This window comes from Parasteatoda tepidariorum, chromosome X1 (assembly GCF_043381705.1).
Source record: "Parasteatoda tepidariorum isolate YZ-2023 chromosome X1, CAS_Ptep_4.0, whole genome shotgun sequence".
NCBI classification, from domain to species: Eukaryota; Metazoa; Arthropoda; class Arachnida; order Araneae; family Theridiidae; genus Parasteatoda; species Parasteatoda tepidariorum.
This window is the reverse complement of record NC_092214.1, coordinates 57,622,162-57,642,608: the sequence shown is the minus strand read 5'-3', so window position 1 is coordinate 57,642,608 and position 20,447 is coordinate 57,622,162. Positions and strand designations below refer to the sequence as shown.

Genomic DNA, 20,447 nt, shown 5'->3' with positions numbered 1-20,447 from the left:
TTGGCAGGAAATAAAGGCCCTTTTATTATTATTATTAATAAATAAGAAAAATAACCGATCTGTCTTAAATAGTGCATACGGAGTAATTTTTTAAATTCACAATTTACGAAGGATTAAATTTCGCAACATAATGGGCAATGATACAAACAAATTACATCAAATAAGCAATGGTACAAGCAAACAAGTTACACAATAATAAGTTCACAAGATATTCCAAATTACAAGTTACTCGAAAAACCAGATACTCCAAAATAAATCGGTAGTAAACAAACCGTTGAAAAGTAAAATCATGCAAGGGGATAATACACCAGTATAAGGGAACCAAGTATGAAATATGATTTTAAAAACGAGAAAAAAAGAGTTAAAAGGTGGTGAGATAGATAAATGTAAGAAAACAATAAAATCAAGTAAATTGTAAAACCAAAAGCCAAAAGGGCTTGTAATAAAGGGCTTGTAGTAAAGAAATAAAGGCTCTGTTATTATTATTATTATTATTATTATTAATAATTGACAGACAAATAAAAAGACTCGATTTTGGTTCTTCAAGAACATTTAACGTTTCGCAACATAACAGTATAAAAAATTCCGGATAAAATTACAATATGAAGTACCGGCCTTTTTTGTGCATCATCCATAAAATCCATTTTATCGTAAAATCCATTTAACTGTTAAATCCATTTTTACCGTAAAATTTTACGTCATAGTTTTACAGTCATACTTATTTAATTGGAGTGATTTAGTGATTTTACGATGATGTGTTAATATGCGTAATTATTGTTGTAAGAATATCAGATGAACATCTGATATTCTTACAACAATAACTCCGTAACATGCTCTGGTAAAATGGGATTTAACAGTTAAAAGAACAGAACAGTAAAAGACATTATCTGATGACTTACGTTCGCGTATTTAAAATAAATCAATATTACTCTAATGATGAAAAAAATAATTAAAAAAATGTTGGACAATAAACTAATATTTTCACAGCGTATCCTTGACTTTTGATACGCTCTAAATTAGTGGTCGGAAAAACTACATCATTTTTGTAGTATACTCCAACTACTACTACATTGTTACAAATGCAGTTAACTGCAACTAATTTTTTTTTAAATGTAGTAGTTACAAACAGCTTTGGAATTGTATTATCTACTTCACTATTCTAAGGAGAAGAGCGAACTGAGGAACGTAATTTACACCTATGCTCAAAATGGATTTGAATAAGATATTGGCTTACATAAGGGAATAATTAAAAGATATTTATTCATGTTTACACTTTTTTCGAATTTGTTCATTTAACCTTCAACTTCTTATACATTTTCCTTATACCTTTATTTAATTTAAGAAATGCGAAAATAGTAAATGCTTGCAATTTTTTAATTGTTTAATATTCTTTTATTGCCTCTATAAAATTAAGTTCATCGAAAATACGATCCCTTCCTTTTAAATAACATCAATGTGGATTCGCATGTGAAAGACTGACTAAAGTGATTAATTATTTATTTTTCATATTGGCTTATTTAAATATTATCTATACGTAATTTTAAATGTGTAATTTCTTTTAATGCTCAGCAACAGCTACAGGGTCATTTATTATTTCATCCATTGGCGGATTCGCAAAGATTTGTATCTCTAAAATTCAAAAATTTAGTTGTGTTAAAGCCATGTTTCCCATCTAAACTAACGTTAAAAGTAGTTGCCTGGAATCGCTACAAACTACAATTCTTTTGTAGTTGGTAAAGATTCTACTANGTTCATCGAAAATACGTTCCCTTCCTTATAAATAACATCAATGTTTCACGAATGTGGATTCGAATGTGATAGAGTGACCCAAATGATTAATTATTTATTTTTCATATCGGCTAATCTAAATATTATCTATACGTAATTTTAAATGTGTAATTTCTCTTAATGCTCAGCAACAGCTACAGGGTCATTTTTATTTCCTCCATTGGCGGATTCGCAAAGATTTGCATCTCTAAAATTCAAAAATTTAGTTGTGTTAAAGCCATGTTTCCCATCTAAACTAACGTTATAAGTAGTAGCCTGGAATCACTGTAAACTGCAATTCGCTTATAGTTTGTAGAGATTCTACTATACTATTCTCTACTCACTGCACTATTTTTTTTAAAAAAAAGTAGCACACTACAGTACAAAATACAAAAAGAAAAAAATGTAGCGACTACAGTAGTTTCACTACTTGTAGAGAGCCACTTTCGACCACAGCTCTAAATACAGTCTCTGGCCGAACTGTTAGACGCACTACGAGATTCTGTTTAAAATCTAACTATCAGGTGATACTATACAGCTTTATTGTTTTCACGAGATTGAAACCGGTTTGCACTTGTTTACTTTCGTGTATCAATTGGTTAAATTCGACAGTATATAATACAAATTCGACGATTGGATAAATTAAACGATATATTACATAAATTAGACTATTTATTATATCGACTATAAATATATATAATATTTATTATATTATATTACTAGATTATAATAATTGGACCAAATTATTAGACCCACTGCAGTTTTTTTTAATAATTACAAGTGTTGCACGAGTTTATATGCTATGCTTTTACATTTAAACATACGTGTAATAGGTTTTTATTCAGGAGATTTTTATATACTTCCCATTTGTATCTATTTTAACGTATTTCATTATAATATTAACCAATTGATGCATGAACGTAAACAAGTGCAAGCCGGCTTCAGCTGAGTAAAAACAATAAAGCTGTATAGTATATTGATAATTAAAATTTTACGATTTTAGATACAATCTTATAGTGCGTCTAATAATTTAGTCAAAGACTGCACTTTTAATGAAGTGATATGTAAACAACGTCATCTTACGATCGATATATAGTGTTGCAAGTGGCATATTTCGCCTCTTGTAAATTTAATACGAATATTCATTTTTATAAAATTTTAACAAAGGCTTTTTTAATCGATAGCAATCTTAAAAAACAGATTAATCGGTACAAAAAAAGTATAGATTCCGTAAAAATATTTTAAAGTAAATTAAATTATATATCAAAGGAACATATGTTATTTAATCAAAACATAAATTTTAGATGCGCACATTACGAATAATATATTAAATGAGAATACATTCTTCATTTCTTGCGTCTTTAACATTTTTAATTCTTTTTTCTACAAAAGTTGCTTCCAAAATTGATATGTTGACAGAATAATAATACGTGCTATCTATATTTAAGAAGATTACCTTTATCCTTTTCACCAGGTGCCTCTGGCATCAAAATTTTGCTAAGCAAACAACTTGTTATTATTTAAATTTGAAGCACTTCCCCGCTAGGCGAATTTATAATGAAGATCAAGTAAACCTAGAAGAGCCTTTTCGTAAGCCAGTGTTTTAATCATACGCTTAGTCTAGCAACTTAGATTAATTTTCAGTTGTTTCTGCTACAAATTTTAAGTGATCAAGAACTGGCTTGAAATTACTACTTCAGCAGAATTAAATATATTTTAAGCTATTTAAAACAGGTTTAATCTTGATTTTTGTGTTAGTTAGGAGGTTGCTTTTACTAGTAATGTTTTTTTTAATTTATGAATCAAAATAATTCTTTTTTAAAGGTAATTAGAAGCATATTTAATCCGTAAGTTTCTATAGTTTAGATTGTATTTTAATTGCATTTTGTCTAGTTAAAATTCAAATAATATTTTTATCAAAAGTATCTTTGAAATAAGTATTTTCCGCGACACACTTTTAAGTAAGAATAAATAGTAATTAGAGAGATTTTAACTATTATTTCTTTTTAATCTTTATTAGCAATTCACCACTAATTAATTTTCACTTTTTTGTTCTTCTTAAACAAGTGATGATCCAAAAATACTACATCAAGATTGCCATTAAGTTAATACTAAATGAAATTTTTTCTTTTGTTTTTTCTTTACTTAATATAAACTATCATCACACAATGTAATGAATTATATAGATTATCCGTGTAGTCCGTCAGATAGATAAAAAAACAAAATTCAGCAAAAATAAAACAAAAAATGCAAACACGTTTTTTAAACAATATAAAGAATAATTATAATTTAATTTTCTTCAGTGTTAAAGTTTGAAGAAAAGAAGATGCTAGGTCATCTTGTAAGCGTGATTAAGAACATAAAAATCATGTTATGAGCTAGAAACAACTTTTAGTGGGCAGTCAAATATGTTTTTTGCAAAAGCAATCTGGCTCACAGAAATTGAAAAATAAAAATTAAAAAAAACTTTTTTAAAGCAAAATTTAAAATTTTTTAAACAAAAATAAATTTTCACCAAAAAATAATGTGTAATATTCACAAATATTCGAATATTAGTATGAATTTACAGGGCATGCTATCCTCAAACCAATTACCAAGTTCTAGCTTATTAGGTTTATTAGATGTCGGGAATTCTTGCACTCATTTTGAAAAAAATTTAATTAAGAAAGATATATTTAAAGACACGACTTTGAATAAATATTTTTTTCATCAAAATACTAGAATTCATAGACGATTCTGGTTTAGAAAATATGTGTGTTATTTTCCGGTCTTAGTGAGTGGGTTTCAGAAATTTTGCTGTCATTTTGGAAATTTCTTTTAAGTATTGTCTTATTCTTGGTGTTAAATAACTAGAAATAAAACACGTTATAACATACAGATTTTTTTTTCAAAAATCAAAACATTTTATGGGCGAAACCCTCTTGACCTTTCAAATTGCGCTCAATAAATTGTAACAGATATTTTTAGCTCATAAAACTTATATATTTGATGTAATCGCTTAAATGATTCATGCAACTTCATGTATATTTTACTTAATGCAGTGATCAAATCTTTTTCACACTGTGAAAAATAGTGAATAATTCCCTCCACTTTTGGCGTTGAGGAAAACTAAATACTTTTAAGTATGGAACTGTTATTGTATTGAAATTAGTTATATCAAATTTTCCAAATAACAATTATTTGAAAGAATTAGTGCTCATACATTACTAAAAATAAGTTTGTTCTTTTATGCAAAATGTTTCTTGCAATGATGTCATAAATTGATTCTTATTCACATCAAATTCTGTGCTGTCTGTAAACAAACAATAAAAATGGATAAATAAATAAGTTAAACTATAACAGTATAAAAGTATATAAAAAAAGTTAATACATGTGCAAAAAATTTTAGTTTACCCCAACATGAAAAATTATAGCAACTATAAACGAAATTTTTTATAGTGTCATTTGCATGTTATTCTTGTTAGACGGTGCGTACAAAATCTCTTAAAATAGCTCTTACGTACCAGAATTTTTTACAGTGCGCACTTTTAAATTTTTCTAAAACGCGCTAAAATATAGTTTCATCATTAATGCGGTTAATATTTGATACAAAAATGAATTAAGTAGTTTTGCAAGCAGCAGATAGGTGACTATCACATTGAAGTAATGTATTTTGCTTGCTTTTGATGAAAAGTTAAAAAATGATGATCAATGAACAGTAGTGTATGATATTATAAAATTCATGAGTATAATATTTGAACATTATCGAAAGTTGAAGTATTTAGACAATAATTACACGTCTAAAAAATTCCCGAGAAAATTACGGTGAAAAGTAACGGCATTTAGGGTACGTATCGTTAACATCAAATTCATTTTCACAATGAAATTTGCAGAATAAAATGTCTATTACACAATGATTTCTGCAAAGCTATTTACTGAATTCCGGTATTTTAATAAATACTACTGTAAAAATTACAGTATAAAGTTTTACGGTAAAAATGAATTCTACGGTAAAACGTACTGGCATCCAGAGAGTTGACACTTTTTACCGTAATTTTTCAGGAATTTTTTACAGCATATTATAGCACACAGTAAAATGTTTTCAATAGCGTATTTTCAAAAATTATAGCACATTATTGAAGTGTGTACAAGTTTTAAACCAAGTTATGTGATTATTTTTATATGGAAATCAAATTTGTTCAAAATTCGCTATTTTTTTCTTAGTAGGAAAAAATATTATAAATTTTCCAGCAAGCATGATTTCGAAAGTCATTTAGGAGTAAAACTAACAGCTGCAAATCTATTTGAGTAATTTATTTTACTTTAAATACAAACTCAGAATATATTTAATCTAGAAACATTTTCTCTCGCTCAATCCGCTTTTCATTATTTTGTATGCAATAGAATTGATCTTTATTTATATGCAGAAACATTTTCGAGTAATACAAATAAAGTATCGAAAATCAGGATTCCTTAACATTTCCAAAGAAAGCTAAAAGAATGAAGAAGGATTGCAAACAAATATAATTGGTAGTTCAAGAAGGAAGTAAATTGAGCCACTTTTTAAGAAACCTGCTTCACTTCTAAATATAATAGTTTTCCTTTTCTCCTTTAACAATGAATCGAATGCTTTATAACATGACAAATAACATTCAATTTCAAAGTTTTCGTTTGAATATATTTATTTTAAAGACCGGTCTATGGAGTTAGTTTTTAATTAAATGGTGTAAATATATTTTTCTTTTGAATCTAAAATGAAATAATCAAGAATTTTTAGAAGGATTTACCAGAATTGCATTTAATATGATTTAGTATAACGGTTATAAACTTTGTCATCATACGCCACTACGGGCGAATTAGTTATTTATTACTAGTATTAGAATTAGTCCGATTAGAAACTTTCTGATAGATCCGACTTTGAACTGGTACTTTTATTTACGTAAATTATTTTAACTGATTGTTAGTTTTATGTTTTCCAATAATTATTGTCAAAAATTATATCTAAATAAGCTCAGCAATAGCTGTTTTATAATATTATAATCATTTGGCTGATATGTGTTGATTGAAATATCATTCAATTATGAAAAGACAACTATTTCTAGATGCATTTGAATTCAAGTTTTGACAATAATTAATAAACAAACATAAAATTAAGGTAACTTAGATAAATAAAAGTTTCTGTTTAAAGGAATAGAAAGCTCATGATAGGGAACTGCGCCAGTGGCGTACGATAACACCTCTTGTCATAGGTTGCTTTGCTATTTTTAATCTTTATAAAGTGTCCTCTCCCCCCTCTTATGGAAATTTTTAGTTACATATTTAAGGAACTTCTTTTTAGTTAAAGAAAGTTGCAATAAAATGTTAGTTTTTAATGTGACAGATCAACTGCTACTCAGAATTTCAGATTCTTCAGTCAGTTAAACGTTTGCCCCTGACTAGGCGGCCCTGAAGGATTCGTAATATACTACGCCAACAGTGCTGATGCAAAATATTTAAGTGTTAAACGGATAGTGAGACCGAATTCCACTGATATCGGGTAAACCATAAGAATTTTCGAGTTTTCCTTTCCATGCCATTCAATAAAAAATGCGCCACAATTTGATAAATTTAAAAAAAAAATCTGATAAATGTTTATAAAATGATGTAAGTTGTCAGAAACTATATCTTTCAATTTAAAACATATTTATTACATATTTGATACGATTTTATTTTCTAGTTTTTAAAAAATAGAATCAAATCAATATCCTATATCCTATTTTATTTCGTATCGCATTATCATCAAATATCCCATTTTATTTTTATCATTTTATTAGTAAGTGTCTGCGAACTCAACCCTATTTCACAAGTCAAGTTTTATAATATTCGAGATTCAAAGGAATAATCCCCGTATTTAATACAAACGATATATTTATATCTGTAAAACTGAATAACTTACAGAAGGGTAACTTGTGCTGGTTACAAAAATAAGTTACCACGAACGTCCTCAAAAATCGAAGGAAATATTCTCAAACAGACATTCACAGTTTATTTCGGGTATTTAATTATTTCCAATCGATAATTATGTGTAAAGGATCATCATTTGAAAAGTAAAAATTAAACAAGTTCGTTTTATGGATAAAATTCAAATTTGGTCACACTTATTTATGTTGGATGGTTAGAGTTTTTAACCTATTTGGTTAATTTTGTGGTACCCATGGTACTTTTTCAATAGATGATTTTTACAACGTTTGAACATTATGGATTCTTAACACTAAACATACCATAATCGGTGAAGTGACCGTTTAAGAACTTTTGCATGGAAAATACGCTTATCATCTTATCGTTTTTACACATTTGACTTCATGACTTTTTCTAACAATTATATACTGTTCATATTCTATAATTACTTTTTCAGTATTTTGCTTGTTTCGAATAATACTTGTCGTATACCTATTTCTGCCACAACTGGTCATTTGATCGGGCCGAGCAATTTATTACTATATAAAGTTTTCGGATCAGAAATTACGATGTAATGCGTGTTCAACGTATTGCACTCGATTAGTTACACATTTCTGCAAAGATTGTTGCGTAGTTAGTTCAATCAGAATAACTGTGAACTCAAATTTCCTAAAATTTTAGAATGGAATTTTCGTGTAAGAAAAAGTCATAAAAACGAAACGTTTCGGTAAGTAGCTTATATGTTATTGATTTACTTCACTTCTAACTAACTGTTAGTTTTTACACATAAAAATGTCGAAGCAATCAAGACAGCACAAGTTCTTATAACTAATATTATTTTTTCTAAGAATAAGTATGAGAATTATAATTCTTATATCTTGTTATAATCATAATTCTTGTGTATTATTATAATTATAAGAATTATAGAAATAATAGTAATTAGAAGAAATATGCTTGTGGTAAATGTACAAGGGAAGCACGCTGCATATGTAAAAAAATGCGTTGCGCAATGAATGAAAAATTCTTATTCTTTGTGCTTGTAATACATAAAAATTGGCAATATGCAATTTTGCTTAATTATAATAAAGTTTTTTTAGTTTATTTCATTCCTAACATCCATATTTCATACAATCAGGTAATTTGACCTGCTATGGTAGAAATAGCTATTTATTAAGTGTTGGTATGTTTAGTGTTAAGTAGGAAATTTTTAATTACTTCCAAGACATTAATATTGACGCATAAAATATTTTTTTTTCTAAAAAAAAATTATGAATTGGTTACAAATGAAATATTTCAATTATAGATTGAATATTACTATTTAGGTTACTATAATTTTACGTTTGATACTATTAAAGGTGAGGTAACCATTAAAACAAATACTTCATTTTGATATTACTTCTAATACTATGCCTAAACAGTTAATATCGTACTTTTTTACCATCCCCGATAAGCTTCGGAGAAAGAATAAAAACGATACTGTATAACAAATATCTCCAATTTTCAACAAAAAATACATTTAGTCACAGCTGTTTTGAAATCCATATATTGTTTATCTGTGATAGCCACGGAAGAAAAATAGCTTTATTTTCAAGATTTCGGATATTTTGTGTTTCAGAAAGAGTGTTGATCACGTTTTGTATTTCAAATATTTGATACTTTAACGCGATTTTTTTCCACCGCAATTTGCTTTTTTCAGCTTTTTATTAATATATTCATCACATATTCTCTAATTTGTCATTTAAAGAATTGCACAACGGTGTGCTTCAGTCTCTTGATTTTGGTATTATTTCACTGAGAAAAAAGTAATGTCAAAACTAACAGAATATAGTAAAATTAATCGTGTTTTTTGGCTCTATGGGGACAATAAAAATTCTCTATAATTTTTACCGTAGCGCTTTAGTAGTGGCTTCGGTAAAATTAGCAATAGAATATGGTTTCATAATATACGATGAAATTTGGTAAAAATTGATAATTTTATCATGATACCTTAGAGCATGGCATGAAAACCTTATATTTGTTTAAAATTACTTTTTAGTCTTGTATATTTTTCTAAATGTGTGATAATAAGAACTATAATTTTGAAAATCAGAATTTCAGGTAAACCGTTACCATATGAAGGGGAAAATTTCCAAATGAATGGTTCAAATACCATATATTTTGATTTCATTATCAGAATAGGGGGTTGGGTTATTAACATGATGTTATTACCCTATAGTACTGTAAATTTATCAGGATTTTGTTTCGTCTTGTTGTTTTGTTGAAAGTAATAACATAAAATTACTCATAAAAAATATAGCATTGCAACATAATGAAGCAAATTTTTAGATGCTACAAATATTCTGAATATAATTGCATATTTTGTTACGAGCTTTGACATTCTAAAAACACATATATGCTTTCAAACAGTTTCCTGGCTGAAAAGTGCAACGAATTAGTGCTTTAAAATTAAAGTATTTTTTTAAATAATAAGCGTGCAATTTATATATAAGTATAGCTGTATATTTGAGCTGTTTCATAAAATAAGAGCCTAAATTGTATTAGATTTTGGATCTGGATGTTCGGTCCTGATGTATTCCTTGAATCGGGAACCAAGTGTGTTATGCAGATTTTTTTTTGTAATTTAAACAGTTTAATTGACATATTTAAACTCTATCGTCAGAATGTGCTTCTAGTATATAATGTAACGATTTTCAAAATTATTTGCACTCATTAAAATTATAAATTATGCATTCTTTATTTTACAGAAAAAAATAATTTAGTGATACTTGCAAAAAGTAGTTTATAGTCTGAGCTCGAGAAAGTATAGATTGAAAATTTAATGAAGCAAAATGTTTTTTCTCTACTGATTAAAAATAAAAAGATAAACTGTCATTAAGTTATCTTAAAACATCATTTCTACGGTAGTAGAAAAATAACCGATTGTTAGAGAAAGATTAAAAAGAGAAACAAATAATGATTTTTCTATTGCATGAAAACTCGAAGGAAACCCATATTGATTGTCCTACGCTCTTTTCAAAATTAAGCCAATAAAACGTGTTTCAAGTGTTTGCCAATTACTGTAATGATAACCGATTAAGAGATGCCTGGAGATAAAACAATTTATTATATCGAGAAAAGCTGTCGAAGTAATTTAGGGAATTTGAGATGGGTGAATAATTCATTTTAATTTGATGAAAAATGTTCTTCGGAAAAACTTTTTTTGAGAAATTGAAGGCGTTTAGTTGTAAAAAAATATTAATTTTAAATATGTCATTTGTATTTTATCATTTATATGTATTTACAAGACAAAAAGTAGCTTGGGTACATAATGTACATCATTTTAATGGTTTTTAAAATATTACAACCAAATTTCTAAATAAACACGAAAGCCGGTAATGCCACTGAGAAAAAAGGAATGGTCAAAACTACCAGAATATGGTACAATTCATCATGTTTCTGGCTATGATAACATTAATAATCAAATATATCTTTATAATATGAGACAAAAAGTGATAATTGCGGTAAATTGTATAATTTTTAGCATGATACCTTAATTCATGGCATAAAATCTATCGATTCTTCTAAATTTACTTTTTAGTTTTGTATTTTTTACTATTTGAGAGGATATAAGAGCTATAATTTGAAAATTAGAATTTCCGGCTCCCGTTACCATTTGAACTTAAATATTATCAAAAGAATGATTTAAATAGCATATGTTTTGGGTTTATTAACCCAACTTAAAGAATTTTCTTCTACCAGAAATTACATCACCATACAATACGGTAATTTTGCCGACATATATTTTTACGTGTAGCATACTTGAAAAACTTCAAATTGATCACCTTTAGCTTGAATGCAGAGTTGTAAAAATAAATTACGATTTATTGCTATGAGTCGCATCTCATTTATAGATATTTTGTCCGTGACACAAAATTTTCGTCCTCTAAAACAAGTCCACAAACTCTTGTCTCCAAGATTGACCCTAATCTATTAGATTTAAGACGGTGGTCATTTAATAAAGTGGTCTTTTTTTAAGCAGTTAAAGGTCAGGAAAATGTGCATTTCACCATTTTTATAGAATCTTTTATCCTGTTCCTGAATCCTGTTGGTTGGTTCTTTCTTTTTTTTAATGAGCTTTTCTGACCTGAGAAATATGAAATCTTCAAAAAAAAATATTGCAACATTTTGTGAGAAAATTATATGATTTTAAATCGCGCCCAAGTTTTTTTTGTTTCCCTGTATTTAGAGTTTAAGGATATAGTTTTGTTACGTACAGAGCAAGTAATTTTTAAGACCATTTTCCCTATGTAATAGAAATCCATATTAACAATCAGAGAAATATATGAAACTTTTCTTGGATAAAAACAATATAACTTTTTAAATTATACTCAGTAGATGAGATATTTTTATTAAAAAAATAAATAGTTGCACTTTAATATTTTAAATTTAGTTAAAAAAATGTGAGAAAATTATAATCATTTTGAACTTTTTGAACAAAAAAGTTATGTTCCGTTAATTTCAATATTTATTTTTTTAAATTTTAGCACTACTTAGAACTCAAAACATATAGTTATCAGCTTTAATTTCTTAAAAAAGTATTTCCATGAAGGAAAAATTTGACTGCAGAATTATAAATCCCAAAATAAAGGATATTTTTTTCTAGTGAAATCAACGCACACCATTTAGGGGGTATTAAGACCAAAATAATTCAATTTTTTAAAAATGAAAACAATGCAGCCCCAAATGCTCTAAAGGATTTGTTCCAATCTTAGAATATAATATATATATTATAGAATATATATTTATATATATATATTGATANTATATATATATAATACTCGAAATTCCTTCAAAAGAAGCTATGCATCTTTAAATAAATCTTAAAATTATGTACCAACTTATTAACTTATAATTTAAAATTCAATAATTTTAATTATTTGTACATGAATTACTTTAAAAAATACTAAGGAAAGAAAATTTCTAAGATTACTGCCGTGATCTTAGATTATTGCTGTAGATAAAGTACTGAGAATTAAATTGGAAAATGGGCATAAATTCTGTAGGCCTGAGAATTCAATTTTTTGACATAAAGAAAAAATACTAAACAATAACTTTTTCTTATTAATAAAAAAAAACAAATTTTATTTTAGTCTTTCTCTTGTGTTTTATTTTGTTTTTTTATATTAATGTGGCGTTATAGAGAAATATAATTTTAAAAAAAACAATCAGCGTAGGATTAAATGTTACTGAAATCATGTTCTCTAATTCCTGTAAATAACATAATTAATAAAAAATAAGCCTAACTACTAAATGTAATTGGCGAAACACAAAAAGTATTTCAACGCCAAATGATATAACAACTATCGGTATTCGAATCCCTAGATGAAAACTAGTGACTATTAAAAGGCTATCCGCTTCAGTAGGTAATCAATAACATCTTTGCTGGCATTCTGTCACCTCGAATAAAAAGTATCAAGGAGTCTATTCCACGAATTGCTTTTGGATAGCATTCATAACATGTTCGTGAATTCTAATATGCAGAGGAACGGAATTCAATTACTGATTTGAAGGGCTATCAATTCACCTACAGCTCTTTTTGGTCTATGGTTATTTGCCCAACATTCGCATACAGAGATACCTCATCAATCATACAAATCTTCTTTTTTTATGTTTGAAATAAGTAATGGAACCTTCCATTATTTAACACAGACAATATATACATTAATCTGTGAAAGTAGATAGAGTTGAATAATAGGAAATGATTGCAAACCATCCATTGCTTGTCATTGTGGTTATGCACAATTGTAATTCATGGTAAAAAAAATAATCTTAACTGAAAACACTGATTTCGACGGTCAAAAAAGAAATTTTTCATGCCAGTAATTATATTTTTAATCTAAGCATTTATATTTTTAATCAATTTATTTACAAGTAATTTATTCTTGCAAGTAATATTAAAACATTAGTACTTATTTCAATTTACTTTTGTGACCATAAAAATAAGTGTCTTTATTTTAGATAATCTTTGTTGTCACGAATTACACTTTTGTATAAACCACGACAGTAAGAAATAGTTTGTTTGTAATTATTTCCTTTTATGCTTATATCTACTCGGAAAATTCTGGTAAAATTACCGTACAGCATGAAATTTTAGGTTAAAAAAACGTAGTTGTGGTTAACCAATCTAACATATGAAGTACTTAAACTATTCATTAGGTAATTTCTCTATTCATGTGGTAACGACTTACCGGAAATTCTGGTTCTCAAAATTAGATTTCATTTTACCACACATTTAGTGAAAAATACGAAACTGAAGAGTAAATTTAACCTAATAAATGATTTTTTCCCTTCTCTATGGTATCATGATGAAGTTATCAAATTTTATCTCATTTGCTAAACACAAATTATAATACTATATTTTATTGATAATTTTACCAACATTATTCCCAAAGCACGTCGATAAAAATTACCGAGCTATTTGGTGATCTCATAGAACCAGACATACGGTAAAATTTACCATATTCTGATAGTTTTGCTTAGACTTTTTTTTCTCAATGTACAAAAAATAATGATTATAGGCAATTCTGATTACATGCATTTTTGACTAAAAGGAATCCCAATTTCTGATGACAAGAAATCGTGATTAATTTTAATAATGATTACTTGATCACAATCTTATATACACTAGACAAAACGGTGATTTTATTAGTATTTTTTCAATTTAAAAATTAATGTTCTTCCATTCCAATTTTACTACTAAATTTATAGAAATTGTAATAAAAAGTGAAAGAGTTAGCAGCAGTATTTTGCAAGATATTTTTTTTTTCAATTGGCGGCACCAATTTATTATTTCTGGAGGTTATTCAATCAATTATTGTTCCACGATTAATATTTATTTCTTCAATTATGGTACCATATCTACGCTTTTCAGACACTCAGTGCTGTATAATTTCTTTCGAATTTTAAAATCCTATGATTTCTGCTGGAAACCATTTATTTTGATTTGAGACAATACAGTTAATGATTACGTGCAATTCAGATTATCTGTGATCACGTAATCATGATTCCTCGTTACCAAGATTAAACTCATCTAAATTACTTGTATTCATAAACTCTAACAACTTATAAACATTAATTATAATTTATGTATATTCTTAGTATTATGTAATATAAATTATTAAGAGCCATAGTGTGATTTTGAAAATGTATCAAAATCTAATGTTTTCAATGCATCAAATTATTTGCTGTCGCCTTGATTCGAGTTTTTCATATTGAAAACTGAAAAAATCTATAATCAACAGGCACAATCTGGATCAGTCACAGATTTTAATCGTTAACGGACAAAATGTCTCTTTTGACAGATTACGATGTAGCTTAACAGTAAATTTCTGTAGCTTTTGAAAACAGAAATTTTCTGCATGAAAGTTACAGAATTATTATCTTTTTTGTAAACTAAAATTTCTAACGGTGTGTTCAGAAGCGTTGAAAAAGTTTTGCAATGCTTATATTTAATATAAACAGTCGTATCTCTTAATAATAAAAAACACAATTTAATACTTTTCGGACATAATACTTTGAAAAAAAAATATTGATTCAAACTACTTTTAATTGTCTATTTCAAGCTAAATTTGCTGCAGTGTTCTTTCGCTTCAAGAACATAAAGGTTTTGGATTTTTCGGTTTTTAAAAATTTAATTAAGTTAAAGTAATTTCAAACAAATATAGCAATTCGTACCAAATAATGCACAAAATATTTACTCGTTATTACTCTTACTTTTGGACAATAGTCTTTATAATAGTGATTGAAGTTAATGATGATATTCAGGTTATATTGTGAATAGTCGGTCATAAAATCAAGCAAGCTCAATTGAAAAGCATTGGAAATTATTAAAAAAATTTTAAAAAACAATAGGGGGTTGCTTTATTGTTTCTTATCATTAAGTATTCTGCTTCATGTGTTTAAATTCTACTCAAACTCAATCAATGATTTGAAGCATAAATGAGGTGAGATGTATATAACAATGACAGGATTTTGATATATTTTTCAGAAATTATAATTCTTAAAGAAGCAAAAACAATACAAGCATTGCGAGTAATTTACATGGGTTTTAAATCTATAAAAGAATAAGAAAAAAATGTCATTTTATATGCAGAGCGCTAAAATAAATACATAAATAAATGAAAAATTCTAAATAACTTTTTATCTAATTTGTGGTTCTTCACGTTCTAAGACTCAAACTTGATTGTTCGAGGGGGTGACCTCAATTATGTTAGTCAATTAATGCGAATAATAATTTAAATTATAAAATCAGACACATAAACTTATTGTTTTCACTGAATTGTGCGCAAGAGCTATTAATTCACATAAAAGTTTCCGAGAATCAGGGAAATCCGCAAAAAGTGAAATTAACAATAAGGCGTCCAAACTGTGGATCGCTGTCCTCTATGGAGACCATACTTTCCAGATTGAGGCTACCCTGTATATTTCGAGAGCCAGAAATACGAACCCATCATTCAGACGAAATACGTTTGTGTGTCTGATTTCGTAACTTTAAATATCGTCTGCACTAAGTAATTAGCATTTTTGAGGCAACCCTCTAGAACCATTAAGATTGAGTCCTGAAAGTGAAGATCAGATCATTAGATCGAAAGTAATTCTAGTCCATTTTTTTTGATGCTGTACTCTGCAAAAAGATGAGAAACATTTGATTTGTCTATATGTTTTAATTGGTCATACAAATCTTCTTNTATATATATATATATATATAAATTGATTAAAAATGAAAATCATGATCGTAAAGGACATTAATGGTGCTAAAATACTGTATTTTAAAGTTGTTTACATTCCTAAAATTAAAGCGAATGTAAAAATACTTAGATTCGATTTCAAAGAGCAAAATCTTCAATAGAAGGTTAAAGTTTCAAATGCCGCAAGAAATACAAAAGAAAATGCTCCTTTTGAAAGAAAATAAAGAGTGCTTCTTAGATCATATTTCCGTTCTTTGTCGCTTAGATCTCTTTTTCTCCATTTATGCAATGGTAACCATTTACAAAAATACATTTTCACGATCATGAGTTGTGTATTAGTTTAGTGATCCATGAAATATTTATTTCTTTCATTTATATATACTTTAAGATAAAAGATTCAACTTAAAGAATAAACTAAACTATCTGATCAATCTTTTTTTTTCAGGTCTACTAAAATACGAAAAGATTTTTTAAATTGCAACTTTAAAAACTTGAATAAGAGAATGAAGAAAAGCTTAGTGGAAGACTAACAGCAAATGTTTTTGCCTAATGGCCTAACACATTTCTCTCGATAATGCAGATTACTTATGGTGAATGTATAAACACTTTTATAGCATTTGCTTTTAAATTTTGAGTTTTTCGACTAATGAGTACGTGTTTTTTCCCGATATATAATTCTTTTTAAAATTGATTTAAAATGCGGCGTTTTTATTCGTGGGTATTCTTTTATTTATATAAGATTATCGCATAGCCAGTTAATGTAATGATCCATTACATTCATGTCAATTTTTAGTACCATTTTCACATATTTTGATGGTAATAAAGTTTTATATCATAAAATATATTGTTCCGCCTCAGTTTCCTCTGATTTAATCTTACTATATTTGTTTGGACTGTTTGGATACGTCCACAGTCTTTGGCGTAATACAACGTTTTAATTAAGAGAATTGATTTGGAAGTATAACATAAAATAAAAGGAATTTAAGTTAAAGGATTCTCATTTCGGGGATTAGAGAACTAAAAATCTGATAGAAAAGTAAGTTCACTAGTCCCTGCGCCATCTCCTCACGCTGTTGTAAATGACTCTAAATTCAGGCAAAACAAATGCCGAAGAACTCCCAGAATACTCTGTTAGTCAGTCGTTAAATATTAAGAATCTTTTCTTTCGTCAAAAATTTCCTGATTTCATAAAATAATGATTGTCAAAAAAAAATTAAATATAGCTTAAGGATTGCTGATTCAATAAAAATGGGAGCTTTATTTCGGATAGTTGACTGTTAGAGATTCCGTATCAAATTCCGTTAAAAATTATTAGCACACTAGGTGCATCATCGGTATAATCAATTTTACAGTAAAATCCATTTTTTCGGAAAAAAGATTTTTTTTAACCTAAATTTTTAAACCATTATTTTTGCAGTAATATTTATTTAATTACAATAATTCAGTGATCTTATTGTAAATATTACTTTTAAAATAACGATATAGCAGATGCTTTGTTTCGCAAAATTTTACGGTAAAAATCGGATTTTACAGAGTTGAGCTTTCTAAAAATGGACCGCGACCATTAAGATCACTAATTGGTTAATATCATTTTCTTATCTAAAAGAAAAAAAATACGTTCTAATGTAAAAAAAAAGTTTTTTCCTTAATTTTGAAGCAAATCATAGATATCAACATTTTCAGGGAGGAAAACCTGCCGTGGCAGTGCATTCTAAAAAGGAAAAGAACTTCTTTCAAAATGTTAGATTGAAACACACACACATTCACCTTTTCTCCTTCAAAAACTTTTTTCTCATTTCTACCACTGCTTTAAAAAGAATAATAAAAATAAAAATTTAAAAAAGAATAAAACTTTTCGCAAAACATGCTTCCGAACGAATTTTTTTCTTCCTCGGGGAGAAGAGAATTTCAAAAGTTAAAATATTTTTTAAGAAGTTTATGAAATTTCTGTGGATCAAAATTTTATAAAGTAAATCCTCAGCAAAATTAATATAATTCTTGACTAGATGATAAGTTTCTGTTACTTTATATGTAAATTTCCTGCAGAGTAAATACTGCCTTATTTTTAGACTGTAAAATGCAGTTTCATGATTATAAAAACATAGACAGTTTAGTTGCTGGAATATTTCCGTTACAAAATATCTAGTAGGATGATAATTATAATTGTTATAAGTTATTGTTTAATTTATTATTTTCATAATTATAATTGTTATAAGTTTGTTGTTTCATTTAGTTATTGTTTATGGATAATTGTGCATAAGTTTATAGTTTAATTATGATTGCGTAAAAGTTTATTGTTTAATTTAATAATTGTCAAAATTTTATTTTTCAATTAAATAATTGTTTAATATAATTGTCATATTTTTATTATTTAATTAAACAATTGTTTAATTATAATTGTAATAATTTTATTATTTAATTTAATAATTGTTTAATTATAATTGTTATAAGTTAGTATATTTAAAATTTTTATGCTGCATCCAATAAAGTTATCGATTATTTTTTTCTATGTCGTTTTTATATAATAGAATATATGACAGTAAATGACAATGGTGAATTCCGAAAGGGTGAAATATCAAAATTTAAACAAATTAAAGCAGGATAACTATTACGTAATCCTACACTATAAGAAAATCCGGATCTAATTCCAGTAAAAAATACTGGCTCTCCGGTTTCTGATATTATTTGTCATAAAATTCAATTTTACTGAAACATGTTACGGTGCAAGTAATCTTATTAAATGTAATTTTTGTAGTTATCGTAAAATCACCGAATCAGTTTAATTAAACAAATACTACTGTAAAAAGTACGGTCTAATATTTTTCGATAAAAATGGATTTTACGGATGATACACCCACTTTTGTACTGGTACTTTATACAATAATGATAGTTTTCTTACAGTGTACCGTAATGTGACTGCATTTTGAGAGTTTGTAAAAGCAAAGCATTTTTAGCATTTGAAACTTCATGGGTAACTCTAGATTTAACTGAACGGAATTTTTTTAAACTTTAAAGTTTAAATTACTTATGTAGAAAAAAAATAATGTGCCAAATTCTAACGCGATATAGCGTCCACTTAAGTAGTTCAGTTATAATATAGTTCAGATATAGTGGTATCTAAGTTACTTTACTACCCCACGAAAATTTTATCAATGACAAAATTAAATGAATAGATACCACTAGTTGATTCATTGCTGTTTTGGGAGATATCGTTAGAGCTGTATTAAGATCACCGAACTTTGAGTGCTGGTAGTGTGAGCTGCATTAGGATCACTATAGTTGGCGTGGTCGTTCCTTGTTGCAATTATCAGTCGAGTGTGAACAGTCTCCCTTTGTGTGTGATCGATACTGGATATCAACAGCTTGAGGAGGACAATGTCGCTGACACAAATACCAAGTCAACTGCTCACTGTGAACCTAAAGCAGTAGCTTACATTGTAAAGCGGCGTCACTCTTTTCCTTGCAACCTTTGTGCCGCTTTCGATTTTGATTGGTTGTCACAGATCACACAGTTAAACAGTCGCCATTTTGTTGACTGGTTTGAACGGTGAAGTATCATTGCACTCGATCTGTCATTTCTGCTTTCGCTTTTCTTTTCACTTTGTTTGTTTCGTATTTTAAATTAATAATGACAGGTTGTCGCGCATTTTGGTGTTCAAATAAGTCAAAATTAGGCTTCACATTACGTCAATAGACTGTTGGAGATCACAATAAAAAACAATGGAAAGCATAACCCAATGAAAGCATAAAATTGGGAGAGATAAATTGACTCCGAACGAAACGAAGTACGATAAAATTTTCAATTAAGGAAAGTTGAAAAAATAATTGTTCCGTTATATTTTAAATTGCTCCTTATTTTGTTTGCTTATATGGAATTTTGCCTTTTTAGTTTTTAAGCAATGTTCTTAGAAAAGTCTGTATTGAAACTTTGAAATGCTTTATTTAATTTTATAAAGGAATAATGTATCTATTTCAATAAACTAACAATTATGGCAAGTATTTTCCTCTTTTAAGATTCGTTATTAACATTATTACTCA

General features: G+C 27.5%; 1 long non-coding RNA gene across 1 annotated transcript in view; it reads left to right on the top strand.

Annotated features, from left to right (window-relative positions):
• The first annotated feature begins 3,235 nt into the window (after nt 1-3,235).
• The window catches only part of LOC122269094 (uncharacterized), a 32,780-nt gene continuing 15,568 nt past the window's right edge, over nt 3,236-20,447 (top strand). Inside the window, exon 1 of the long non-coding RNA XR_011638199.1 lies at nt 3,236-3,357. This is a non-coding gene — a long non-coding RNA (uncharacterized lncRNA). The remainder of the gene's footprint in view (nt 3,358-20,447) is intronic.